A 13927-nucleotide genomic window follows, 5' to 3' on the forward strand; every position below is an offset into this window, starting at 1 on the left:
TTTCATCCGTCACCTGTTACCAGGCAGAAAATTGTGGCTCAGTCAATCACTGGCCAGTCTGAGGACAGGTGTCTTATGACGCGCGTGCACATGACTTCGTTGTTTTTTATTTTTCTTCTGGGATGAATACCTATTGCCCGGTTGTAAAATTATCGCAATTTTACGTAAAAAATACCCTAAAGGAATGATTGTAAACATCGTTTGACGTGTTTCTACAAATGGTAATGAAACTTTTGACCATTTCGTCTATGGATTTGCGTCCACGCCACATGGCATTGTAAAGTGTTCTGGATGGGTCAACAAAACGGACGTATTTGGACATAAATGATGGACTTTGCAGAACAAATGAACATTTCTTGTGGAAGTGGGTGCCCTTCCGAGTGCATTCTGCTGAAGATCAGCAAAGGTAAGAAAATATTTCGAACATATTTTTAGAGAATTGTCGACGCCGTGGTTGTAGGCTAACTGTATAGCTTAGCATTGAAGGCTAAGTTCTGTACTCAGAATATTGTATAATGTGCTTTTTCCGTAAAGTTATTTTGAAATCTGACAAAGTGGTTGCATAAAGGAGTAGATTATCTCTAATTCTTTAAATAATTGTTATACATTTTGTCAACGTTTATGAGTACTTCTGTAAATGTATGTGCCTATTCACCGGCGGTTATGGGGAGAAAACATTTTCTGAACGTCACGCGCCAATGTAAAAATTGGGTTTTTGGATATAAATATGAACTTGATCGAACAAAAAATGCATGTATTGTCTAACATGATGTCCTAGGAGTGTCATCTGATGAAGATTGTCCAAGGTTAGGGCTTAATTTTAGCTGTATATCTGGTTTTGTGACTGCTATCCATGCTTGGAAAATTGCTTTTTTTTTGCTAATGTGCTACCCTAAAATAATCTAATGTTTTGCTTTCACCGTAAAGCCTTTTTGAAATCGGACAATGTGATTGGATTAACGAGTAGAGTATCTTTAAAATGCCGCATAATACTTGAATTTTAATTTTGAGATTATTTTTTTAATTTTGCGCCGTGCTATCTCACTGGTTGTTGTCCAACCAATCCCGCTAACGGGATTTTATCTCGAAGGGGTCCTCTAGAGGTTAAATAGTTACATTTTATTGCACAGATCACCTTTTAGATGCAACTAAGCAACACAAATCTATTAGTTCTAATCCAGTCACTCCTTCAACCACAAGTGCTGACCTGACATGATATCAATGCCTTTATTTGAATCTAATGCAAGTGAATGTAAAAGATAGAGGCTTAATTGTATAACACAAACACACACAATCATTAAAGTGCTTGCGCAAACACACACACACACACACACACACACACACACACACACACACACACACACACACACACACACACACACACACACACACACACACACACACATACAGCTCACCAATTCCTGAAGCAGGCACTCTGTTGTTGTTCCTCCCATGTCTGACCAGGGCGTGTGTTTTGGCCTTGTAGTCTTGTCTCTGAGCGCTGTCCTTTCTGTAAGGTGCCTGGGTGCTCACATCGTGATACGATGTATTGGGCCACCAGTGACACTGTTATAATTCTCATGGAGATAAAATTAATTATCATGGAATGAAATGTAACTAAACTAGCAGTTATTTTATTTGTCCGCGGCATGTATCTAAACTGGTCATTGCAGAATTGTTGCAATTATGAATAACATTTCATGGAAACTTACCTGCTCAGCCATTGTTCTCTCTGTCTCCATGTGAGTATTCATGAACCTGACATTGGCTCTTATGAACTTGGCATTGTACAGTCGTGGCCAAAAGTTTTGAGAATGACACAAATATACATTTTCACAAAGTCTGCTGCCTCAGTGTGTATGATTGCAATTTGCATATACTCCAGAATGTTATGAAGAGTTATCAGATGATTTGCAATTAATTGCAAAGTCCCTCTTTGCCATGCAAATGAACTGAATCCCCCCAAAACATTTCCACTGCATTTCAGCCCTGCCACAAAAGGACCAGCTGACATCATGTCAGTGATTCTCTCGTTAACACAGGTGTGAGTGTTGACAAGGACAAGGCTGGAGATCACTCTGTCATGCTGATTGAGTTCGAATAACAGACTGGAAGCTTCAAAAGGAGGGTGGCGCATGGAATCATTGTTCTTCCTCTGTCAATCATGGTTACCTGCAAGGAAACACATGCCGTCATCATTGCTTTGCACAAAAAGGACTTCACAGGCAAGGATATTGCTGCCAGTAAGATTGACCCTAATTCAACCATTTATCAGATCATCAAGAACTTCAAGGAGAGCAGTTCAATTGTTGTGAGGAAGGCTTCAGGGCGCCCAAGAAAGTCCAGCAAGCGCCAGGACCGTCTCCTAAAGTTGATTCAGCTGCGGGATTGGGGCACCACCAGTACAGAGCTTGCTCAGGAATGGCAGCAGGCAGGTGTGAGTGCATCTGCACGCACAGTGAGGCGAATACTTTTGGAGGATGGCCTGGTGTCAAAAAGTGCAGCAAAGGAGCCACTTCTCTCCAGGAAAAACATCAGGGACAGACTGATATTCTGCAAAGGTACAGGGATTGGACTGCTGAGGACTGGGGTAAAGTCATTTTCTCTGATGAATCACCTTTCCGATTGTTTGGGGCATCCGGAAAAAAGCTACCATCAGTCCTGTGTCATGCCAACAGTAAACCATCCCGAGACCATTCATGTGTGGGGTTGCTTCTCAGCCAAGGGAGTGGGCTCACTCACAATTTTGCCTAAGAACACAGCCATGAATAAAGAATGGTACAAATGCATCCTCTGAGAGCAACTTCTCCCAACGATCCAGGAACAGTTTGGTGACGAACAATGCCTTTTCCAGCATGATGGAGCACCTTGCCATAAGGCAAAAGTGATAACTAAGTGGCTCGGGGAACAAAACATCGATATTTTGGGTCCATGGCCCGGAATCTCCCCAGACCTTAATCCCATTGAGAAATTGTGGTCAATCCTCAAGAGGCGGGTGGACAAACAAAACCCCACAAATTCTGACAAACTCCAAGCATTGATTATGCAAGAATGGGCTGCCATCAGTCAGGATGTGGCCCAGAAGTAAATTGACAGCATGCCAGGGCGGATTGCAGAGGTCTCGAAAAAGAAGGGTCAACACTGCAAATTTTCACTCTTTGCATCAACTTCATGTAATTGTCAATAAAAGCCTTTGACACTTATGAAATGCTTGTAATTATACTTCAGTATTCCATAGTAACATCTGACAAAAATATCTAAATACACTGAAGCAGCAAACTTTGTGGAAATTAATATTTGTGTCATTCTCAAAACTTTTGGCCATGACTGTACATTTGTGGGGTGTTGTGTATTTTAAGCTGATCATATTCCTACTTAGCATATGAAAGGACTTTATAGACTTTATCAGTGTCACGTCCTGACCAGTAATAGGGGTTATTTGTTATTGTAGTTTGGTCAGGACGTGGCAGGGGGTATTTGTTTTATGTGGTTCGGGGTGGTTGTGTGTTTAGTGGGGAGTTTGATTTATTATTCCCGGTTTTGGCCAATGTTCTATGTTTATGTATTTCTATGTTTAGTCGAGTCATTTGTATTTCTATGTTTAGGTAATTGGGGGTTTGGACTCTAAATTGGAGGCAGGTGTTTTCTTGTTGCCTCTGATTGAGGGTCCTATAAATAGGTATGTGTTTGTGTTGGTATTTTGTGGGAGATTGTACTGGGTATAGCTTTGTTGCCTTACCGGCCTGTTATTAGTCGTTGTGTTTCTTTTGTGTACGTTTTGGTTCACCTTCTTGTCCATTTAATAAAGAAGATGAGTGCACATTTCCCCGCTGCGTCTTGGTCCGCTTTAACCTACGACAACCGTGACAATCAGGGTCCAATCTGTCAGGTATCTTCTCATCAAATATCCTGTAGGTATTTGAGCTAAGACAGAAGGAAAGAGTCTATCTACTTAAAGTTTACAACAACAAATAAAAGGCTGTTGCAATAGGTCATAGCCTAACAAATAGAAACAATTCGCATGGAACTGTATAGCATTGGGTTGTAAATAATCGTCTGCCATAGAAACCTTTAAAAACGACAACACAAATTTAAAATAATTAAAATAATCATTAAAATACCTGGTGGAATACTTGCAAGTGTGCACACATTGATTGTGAAGAAAGTTTATTGAATCAATGTCCACTCAATCATTAATCATAAGTCTTCTGAACATTGATCTAGGCCTTTTACAATCGGAAATACTGCAGAGGTAAAGGCAGTTTCAAGTTGGATATTCGAAGGATATTCACGCTTTCACAACTCAATAGCTTTCCAACAACTTGAGCCACAGACTCCAAATAAGTGTCATTATGTTAAAAAATTGCGCACAACATTGCACAGGTCTTATTTTCACGATTTGGACATTCATTTGCTTTCCAAAGCTAATAAACATGTGGAAATGTGAGCAGCATTTTGTATTCCTCGCTGAATTAGTTAGGGAGCGTAAACAAAGTACAAACTTTTTTATATTCAACATTTCAATAGCTCCTTGGTCATGTGACCTACTTGATGCAAACAAGGTTCAGAATGTCCACTGGCTACCCTTCTATATTGCACACCCTTTAGTTTGTCCATTTTTATCTCACATGAATTTACATGAATTTTTCAAACATTCTAATTTCAATAGCTCCTTGGTCATGTGACCTACTGACTTCAAACAAGGTTCAGAATGTCCACTCAGTGGGCCAACACATTGCACACCCTTTAGTTTGTCCAGTTTCATCTCACACATTTTTACATGAATTTTTCAAACTTTCAAAGTTCAATAACTCCTTGGTCATGTGACCTACTGACTTCAAATAAGGTTCAGAATGTCCACTCAGTGGGCCTACACATTGCACACCCTTTAGTTTGTCTGTTTTCATCTCAAAAGATTTTGCATGAATTTTTCAAAATTTCAATAGCTCCTTGGTCATGTCACCTACTGACTTCAAACAAGGTTCAGAATGTCCACTCAGTGGGCCAACGCATTGCACACCCTTTAGTTTGTCCATTTTGATCTCACACATTCTTACACACATTTTTCTAAATTTCAATAGCTCCTTGGTCATGTGACCTAATGACTTCAAACAAGGTTCAGAATGTCCACTGACTACCCTTCTATATTTCACACCCTTTAGTTTGTCCATTTTCATCTCACAAGATTTTGCATTTAATTTTTCAAACTTTAAAGTTTCAATAGCTCCTTGGTCATGTGACCTACTGACTTCAAACAAGGTTCAGAATATCCACTCAGTGGTCCTACACATTGCACACCCTTTCGTTTGTCCATTTTCATCTCACAAGATTTTGTAGTTAATACATCCAAAGTGAAACGTGATAACTAGGCCTAGAGTATCCTTAACTAGCATTGAAAAAGTTAATCCATTATTTTATAGCTATATAACCAACTCTAGCTAAATCTATTCCTATCTTCTGAATCACACTCGTAACGTCAGTACATTAGTTTATGCTAAGGAGGGAGGGTCAGGTTTTGTGGGACTAGAAAAAAATTGCTAAATGTAAAATAAAGTTATTAACTGGTTCCCATGCTTTTGAAATAATGGTTCTGTTCCAGAACAGCATGGATCACTTTTGTTCCCGGTTCCGTTTCTGTTCCTTGAAAAGTGTAGTTATTTTCCAGTTTTCGGTTACCTGAACCTTGTATTTCAACTCGCCAAATCACCAAATTGAGCCCTGTTTCAAATGATCACTCATTCCTGACGCGAGATACGCATCACTTCGCACTGTTCTGTTATATTTTATTCTGTTATATTATATTATATCCGTTTTTTACTATAAAATAGGTGTGTCTTGACTGTGATATGGGCTCAGGACATAAGAGTGTCTTGTCTGTTAAATTAACAAAACAAGGCTGTACCAATGCACAGCCATAGGCTTGTACAAGGAAGGGCCACTGCTGAGGTTACTACCTTTTTGAATATTGTTTTCCACAATGTAATATAACCAGTTGATATTATTGTTTCAATAAATTAATCTTAAATAGCACTTGTTTTTTTATTGACTGAATATAGAGTGTACAACACATTAGAAACACCTTCCTAAAATTGAGTTAAATCCCTTTTTGCCCTCAGAACAGCCTCAATTCATCGGGGCATGGACTGTACAAGGTGTCGAAAGAGTTCCACAGGGATGCTGGCCCATGTTGACGCCAATGCTTCCCACAGTTGTGTCAAGTTGGCTGGATGTCCTTTGGGTGGTGGACCATTCTTGATACACACAGGAAACCCAGCAGCGTTACAGTTCTTGACACACTCAAACAGTTTTTCCTGGCACCTACTACCATACCCTCTTCACAGGCACCTAAATACTTTGTCTTGCCTACTCACCCTCTTAATTGGCACACATACACAATCCACATCTCAATTGTCTCAAGGCTTAAAAACCCTTCTTTAACCGGTCTCCTCCACTTTCAGCTAAGGGATCATAGGTTTCTCCTGGATTCACCTGGCCAGTTTATGTCATGGAAAGAGCAGGTGTTCCTACACTCAGATAACGAATCCTCATTTCGCAATTAGGATTCTGTATCAATAAAGGTTATGATAAATTAGGCATTGTTGCAAACTGTTGGCATATAGATAAATGGACACATATTTGTTTCCAGTGCGGGCCTTGAGATCTAAAAATAGCTTTTTAAATATTTCAAAAATCATGCGAGTACTTGAACAGTCCAAAAATGTCCAATGCCCATTCCTAGTTATTCCACTAATTTCAATGAAATTATGTTGACCCTATGTGGAATAGACGTTGAGTTGACGTCTGTGTCCAGTGGGCCTGGGATTTGTCCCCCGGAAATATCTAACAGCGGATATAAGGAGAGACGAGGCAAAACTAGCCAGTTATAGAATATTATGCTGTAGAACAGCTGAGCTGATTCAAGACTGGACATTCAACTCACAGTTAATACTGTTTCCATGGTAACATATATTTACATGAGGTGATGAAATGTTGAAACTAAGTTGCAAGATACTTTCGTAGCAAGGTATTGTAGAACGAGTGTCTTATGAAACACATTCCAGACACTGGCTCTTGCTATCTAGCCATAACTGATTTGCCAGAGAAATATCAGCTAGATAGGCTAGCCAGCTGCAGCTATCACCAAGCTATGCTAGCTAGCAGCTGTCAGCTTGGCTAAACACAAGGTCAGCGCAGGCTTTTGCATACACATATAACTGAATTAGCTGACCATCTTGAGATGGCAAGTCAGTCAGGAGGGGAGAAGTCCTCAACTTCAAAATGTAGTTCTCTCCATAGCAAAGCTAGCTTAGCTTACCTAGCTGTACTCACTAGTACCCTTTGTGGTGATTGACCCAATAAACACCTACATCAAACCACACCCCCAAGACAACTCTTGTCTTCTTTCAGTCATGGCCGCTAGCATTTCATAATGATCATTGATAAAAAACAATGCCAAATCAGGAAATGCAGTCACCCTTTAAAGGGACATTTCATGGCTGCTCTATTTCACTATAAATGTCCATTAATATGTTATTAACATATCATATGTATTATACAAAATTATAATTTCTTCACTACACTCAAATAGGAGTGTTTCTGCATCTCCCTGCTACATTGCCTGGTTGTAAGCAAACCACAATATCCAGAATTCCTAGCAATTTCAGGACGTGGAGGACTGCCCTGTGGAGGTGTGACAAATATCAAAATGTCTGTTTGTAGCCAGCACTTTCAGCCAGAAGATTTCAAAATGGAACTGAAGTCTCAACTGATGGGGTTGCCATGTCGTTGAATTTTTTATTTTTGTAAATTTTATTTCACCTTTATTTAACCAGGTAGGCAAGTTGAGAACAAGTTCTCATTTACAATTGCGACCTGGCCAAGATAAAGCAAAGCAGTTCGACACATACAACAACACAGAGTTACACATGGAGTAAACAAACATACAGTCAATAATACAGTAGAAAAATAAGTCTATATACAATGTGAGCAAATGAGGTGAGATAAGGGAGGTAAAGGCAAAAAAGGCCATGGTGGCAAAGTAAATACAATATAGCAAGTAAAACACAATATAGCAAAGTAGAAATAGAAATAATGGGGTGCAAAGGAGCAAAATAAATAAATAAATACAGTAGGGGAAGAGGTAGTTGTATGGGCTAAATTATATATGGGCTATGTACAGGTGCAGTGATCTGTGAGCTGCTCTGACAGCTTGTGCTTAAAGCTAGTGAGGGAGATAAGTGTTTCCAGTTTCAGATATTTTTGTAGTTCGTTCCAGTCACTGGCAGCAGAGACCTGGAAGGAGAGACGGCCAAAGGAGGAATTGGTTTTGGGGGTGACCAGAGAGATATACCTGCTGGAACGCGTGCTACAGGTGGGTGCTGCTATGGTGACCAGTGAGCGGAGATAAGGGGGGACTTTACCTAGCAGGGTCTTGTAGATGACCTGGAGCCAGTGGGTTTGGCGACGAGTAGGAAGCGAGGGCCAGCCAACGAGAGCGTACAGGTCGCAGTGGTGGGTAGTATATGGGGCTTTGGTGACAAAACGGATGGCACTGTGATAGACTGTATCCAGTTTATTGAGTAGGGTATTGGAGGCTATTTTGTAAATGACATCGCCGAAGTCGAGGATCGGTAGTATGGTCAGTTTTATGAGGGTATGTTTGGCAGCATGAGTGAAGGATGCTTTGTTGCGAAATAGGAAGCCAATTCTAGATTTAACTTTGGATTGGAGATGTTTGATGTGAGTCTGGAAGGAGAGCTTACAGTCTAACCAGACATCTAGGTATTTGTAGATGCCCACATATTCTAAGCCAGAACCGTCCAGAGTAGTGATGCTGGACGGGTGGGCAGGTGCAGGCAGCAATCGGTTGAAGAGCATGCATTTAGTTTTACTTGTATTTAAGAGCAGTTGGAGGCCACGGAAGGAGAATTGTATGGCATTGAAGCTCGTCTGGAGGGTTATTAACACAGTGTCCAAAGAAGGGCCAGAAGTATACAGAATGGTGTCGTCTGCGTAGAGTTGGATCAGAGACTCACCAGCAGCAAGAGCGACATCATTGATGTACACAGAGAAAAGAGTTGGCCCAAGAATTGAACCCTGTGGCACCCCCATAGAGACTACCAGAGGCCCAGACAACAGGCCATCCGATTTGACACATTGAACTCTATCTGAGAAATAGTTAGTGAACCAGGCGAGGCAATCATTTGAGAAATAAAGGCTATTGAGTCTGCCGATGAGGATGTGGTGATTGACAGAGTCGAAAGCCTTGGCCAGGTCAATGAATACGGCAGCACAGTATTGTTTCTTATCGATGGCAGTTACGATATCGTTTAGGACCTTGAGCGTAGCTGAGATGCACCCATGACCAGCTCTGAAGCCAGATTGCAAAGCGGAGAAGGTGCGGTGGGATTCGAAATGGTCGGTAATCTGTTTTTTGACTTGGCTTTCGAAGACCTTAGAAAGGCAGGGTATGATAGATATAGGTCTGTAGCAGTTTGGGTCAAGAGTGTCCCCTCCTTTGAAGAGGGGGATGACAGCAGCTGCTTTCCAATATTTTGGAATCTCAGACGACACGAAAGAGGTTGAACAGGCTAGTAATAGGGGTTGCAACAATTTCGGCAGATCATTTTAGAAAGAAAGGGTCCAGATTGTCTAGCCCGGCTGATTTGTAGGGGTCCAGATTTTGCAGCTCTTTCAGAACATCAGCTGACTGGATTTGGGAGAAGGAGAAATGGGGAAGGCTTGGGCGAGTAGCTGTGGGGGGTGCAGTGCTGTTGACCGCGGTAGGGGTAGCCAGGTGGAAAGCATGGCCAGCCGTAGAAAAATGCTTATTGAAATTCTCAATTATAGAGGATTTATCAGAGGTCACAGAGTTTCCTATCCTCAGTGGAGTGGGCAGCTGGGAGGAGGTGTTCTTATGTTAAAAGGTGATGCTATTCTAGCAATTTTCCCCTTCACTTCAGAGAGGGAGCTAGCTGATCAACCAAGATCAGCGCAGCAGAAAAGAAGTCAAGCTGAGGTAACGTAGCTAACTACATTTGTATATCTAAAACAATTAGGCATTAATTAGGCAGCTGCTATCTGGTGATGTGATTTGTAACTTTTCATGCTAACGTTAGCTTTGTTAGGTTATGCTCACTAACTAACTACCGCATAGGCTAACGTGGCTGTGTTCTATTTAGAGTCCGATCCCATCAAAATCAGCAGAGGCATCAACATAAAGCTTTTGCACCAGGAACTAGTGTAAGTCAACTTCTAAAATCGTACTAAAATCGACTAAATATTTCCATGACACATAAACATGGTCCGTGTCTTCTTGTCATAGTTGGTGTGTTTACAAGTAGTCTATAAATTCTACTGTAGTTCTCTCTGTATTCTGGAGGCTTAGTTGATTGTACATGCAAGGCTTGAAGTCTAAGAAGGAGGTGTGGGTGAAAAGGAGATGATGGTATGGGTGACTGACTGGTGTCTGTTGTTGGTGGGTATTATGTGTGAAGGTTAGTGTGCATGATCTATTGACATGAGGGGGTGGGTGGATATAGTGCGTTGTTTGAGTGTGTATTGATGGTTACTGTCACATCCTGACCAGTAAAAGAGGTTGTTTGTTATTGTAGTTTGGTCAGGGCATGGCAGGGGGTGTTTGTTTAGTGTTTCGGGGTTTGTTGGGCTATGTTCTATGTTAGTCTATTTCTATGTTTGTTCTAGTATGTCTATTTCTATGTGGTGTTTATTGGGTTGACCTTCAATTGGAAGCAGCTGCTCCTCGTTGCTTCTAATTGAAGGTCCTATTTAAGAGGGGTGGTTTTTTCTATGGGATTTGTGGGTAGTTGTTTTGTGTTCGTGCACCTGTTTAGTGTCGTTTGTTGTTTTTGTACATGTGTTTTTTTTGTTTTCCTTCTTGAATAAAATAAGAAGATGAGTTTACACGTTCCCGCTGCGTTTTGGTCTAATCCCTACAACACCCGTGACAGTTACAAAGTATACTGAACAAAAATATAAAATGCAACATGTAAAGTGTTAGTCCCATGTTTCATGAGCTGAAATAAAATATCCTAGAAATATTCCAGGTGCACAAAAAACATATTTCTCGCACATGTTGTGCACAAATGTGTTTACATCCCTGTTAGTGACAGTTTCTTCTTTGCCAAGATAATCCATCCACCTGACAGGTGTAGCATATCAAAAAGCTGATTAAAAAGCATAATCATTACATGGGTGCACCTTGTGCTGGGGACAATAAAAGGCCACTAAAATGTGTCGTTTTAACACACAACACAATGACATAGATGTCTCAATTTTAGGGTGCGCGCAATTGGCATGCTGACTGCAGAAATGTCCACCATAGCCGTTGCCAGATAATTGAATGTTCATTTATCTACCTTATGCCTCCAATGTTGTTTTAGAGACTTTGGCAGTACGTCCAACCGGCCTCACAACCGCAGACCTCATGTAACCACGCCAGCCCAGGACCACATCAGGCTTTTTCACCTATGGGATCGTCGGAGACCAGCCACACGGACAGCTGATGAAATTGAGGAGTATTTCTGCCAGTAATAAAGCCCTTTTGGGGGGAAAACCTCACTCTGAATGGCTGGGCCTTGCTCCACAGTAGGTGGGCCAGTCTCCCAAGTGGGTGGGCCCCTGCTACAAGTCAAGTGGGTGGGCCCCTCTCTACAAGTCAAGCCTCCCTCAAACTTTTCACATCTTTGTTAACAGTCCATCTCAATGACCCATTATTGACTCTTGAGTGTAACAAAACACATACCAGTCTACTGTACCCTTTTTTGTTGACAACTGAACATGGTTTATTGTATGGTTTACACATCCTCATGGTCAGTCTTCACGTCTTTCCAGGAGACTTGCAGAACAAACAAATCTTCTGCACGAGGTCAAAGCAGTGATTGGTGAAGACCTTTATTTACCTAGGCAAGTCAGTTAAGAACACATTTTTATTTACAATGACAGCCTAGGAACAGTGGGTTAACTGCCTTTTTCAGGGCCAGAACGACAGATTTTTACTTTTTTACCGATCTCACAACCTTTCGGTTACTGGTCCAACGCTCTTACCACTAGGCTACCTGCCGCCAGAGTCACAGCCCCCCAAACCTAACATCCCTGCCAACATCGCCACAGAGCCAAAGCTTGCTAAACCAGCTGCCATTACCCAAGACAAGAAGAGGTTCACCAGCTGAAGAACATTCTGGAACATTCAACCAACACATCATCCATATTCAGTTAGACTGATGTTGTAGTATAATATAGAATTGTAACAGAGATTCTTAAGGAATGTATGTTCTTAAGGAATGTAGTGAAGTAAAAGTAGTCAAAAATTCCCCCAAAAACTACTTAAGTAAAAATGTTTTAAAGTACTACTTAAGTACTTTACACCACTAACGAATACAAGCATGACCATAACAGGATACAGCCACCACTATGCTTAAAAATATGAAGAATGGTACTAGTGATTTGTTGGATTTGCCCCAAATATAACGCTTTGTATTCAGGGCAAAAAGTGTTTCTTTGCCACACAGTATTTTGCAATATTACTTAAGTGCCTTGTTGCAAACAGGATGCATGTTTTGGAATATTTGTATTCTTTACAGGCTTCCTTTTCATTCTGTCATTTGGGTTAGTATTGTGGAGTAACTTCAATGTTGTTGATCCAGCCTTAGTTGTTTTCTCATATCACAACCCTTAAACTCTGTAGCTGTTATAAAGTCACCATTGGCCTCATGGTGAAATTCCTTCCTCTCCGGCAACAGAGTTACGAAGGACACCTGTATCTTTGTAGTGACTGGGTGTATTGATACACCATCCAAAGTGTAATTAATAACTTCACGATGCTCAAAGGGATATTCAATGTCAGATTTTTTGTTGTTGTACACATCTACCAAAAGGTGCCCTTTTTTGCAAGGCATTGGAAAACCTCCCTGGTCTTTGTGATTGAATCTGTTTGAAATTCACTGCTTGACTGAGGGAACTTATAGATAATTGTATGTGTGGGGTACGGAGATGCGGTAGTCATTCAAACTTATTTAGGCTTGCCATAACAAAGGGGTTGAAAAAAACTTCAAAACATTATTCCATTTTGACATGAGGTATTGTGTGTAGGCCAGTGACCAATTTAATACATTTCAAATTCAGGATGTAATCAATTTGGTAAAAGTCAATGGGTGTGAATACTTTGAAGGCACTGTATAAAAAGCAGGCAGACAGACATCAAGGCATTGTTGCTGTTCGATTGAACGTTAGAATGGGCAAAACGAGAGACATAAGCGACTTTCAATGTGGTATAATCGTCAGTGTCCGGCGCGTTGGATCCAGTATCTCAGAAACGGTCGCCCTCCTGGGATTTTCATGCAGGACAGTGTCTAGGGTTTACCGAGAATGGTGCGACAAACAGCATCCAGTCAGCTGCAGTCTTGTGGGCAAAAACTGCTCATTGATGAGAGAGGTCAAAGGATAATGGTAAGAATCGTGCAAGCTAACAGGCAGGCCACAAACAGACATAACGGTGCAGTACAACCGTGGTGTGCAGAACGGCATCTCGGAACGCAGAACTCATCAATCCTTGTCACGGATGGGCTATTGCATCTGATGAGCACACCGGGTTCCACTCCTCAGCTAAAAACAATAAGTAGCTCCAATGGGCACGCGATGACGTACACTGGAAAATTGAGGAGTGGAAAAACATTGGCTGGAACATGACCGCAAGTTCAGTTTACTTGAGTGGCCTGGGATGAGATGGAACGGGCTGTTCGCAGCATGAATGTACCGCTGTCCAATCTGCAGCAACTGTGTGATGCCATCGCGTCAGCATGGACCTCATCAAAACATTTGAAATATTTAAAACTACTGAAAATGTTCAAACAGTGGTTTCACTAAATCATTTTATTTCTGTCTTTGTGATGGGATGAACTCAACATTT

The sequence above is a fragment of the Salmo trutta genome, unplaced genomic scaffold, assembly GCF_901001165.1.
Source record: "Salmo trutta unplaced genomic scaffold, fSalTru1.1, whole genome shotgun sequence".
NCBI classification, from domain to species: Eukaryota; Metazoa; Chordata; class Actinopteri; order Salmoniformes; family Salmonidae; genus Salmo; species Salmo trutta.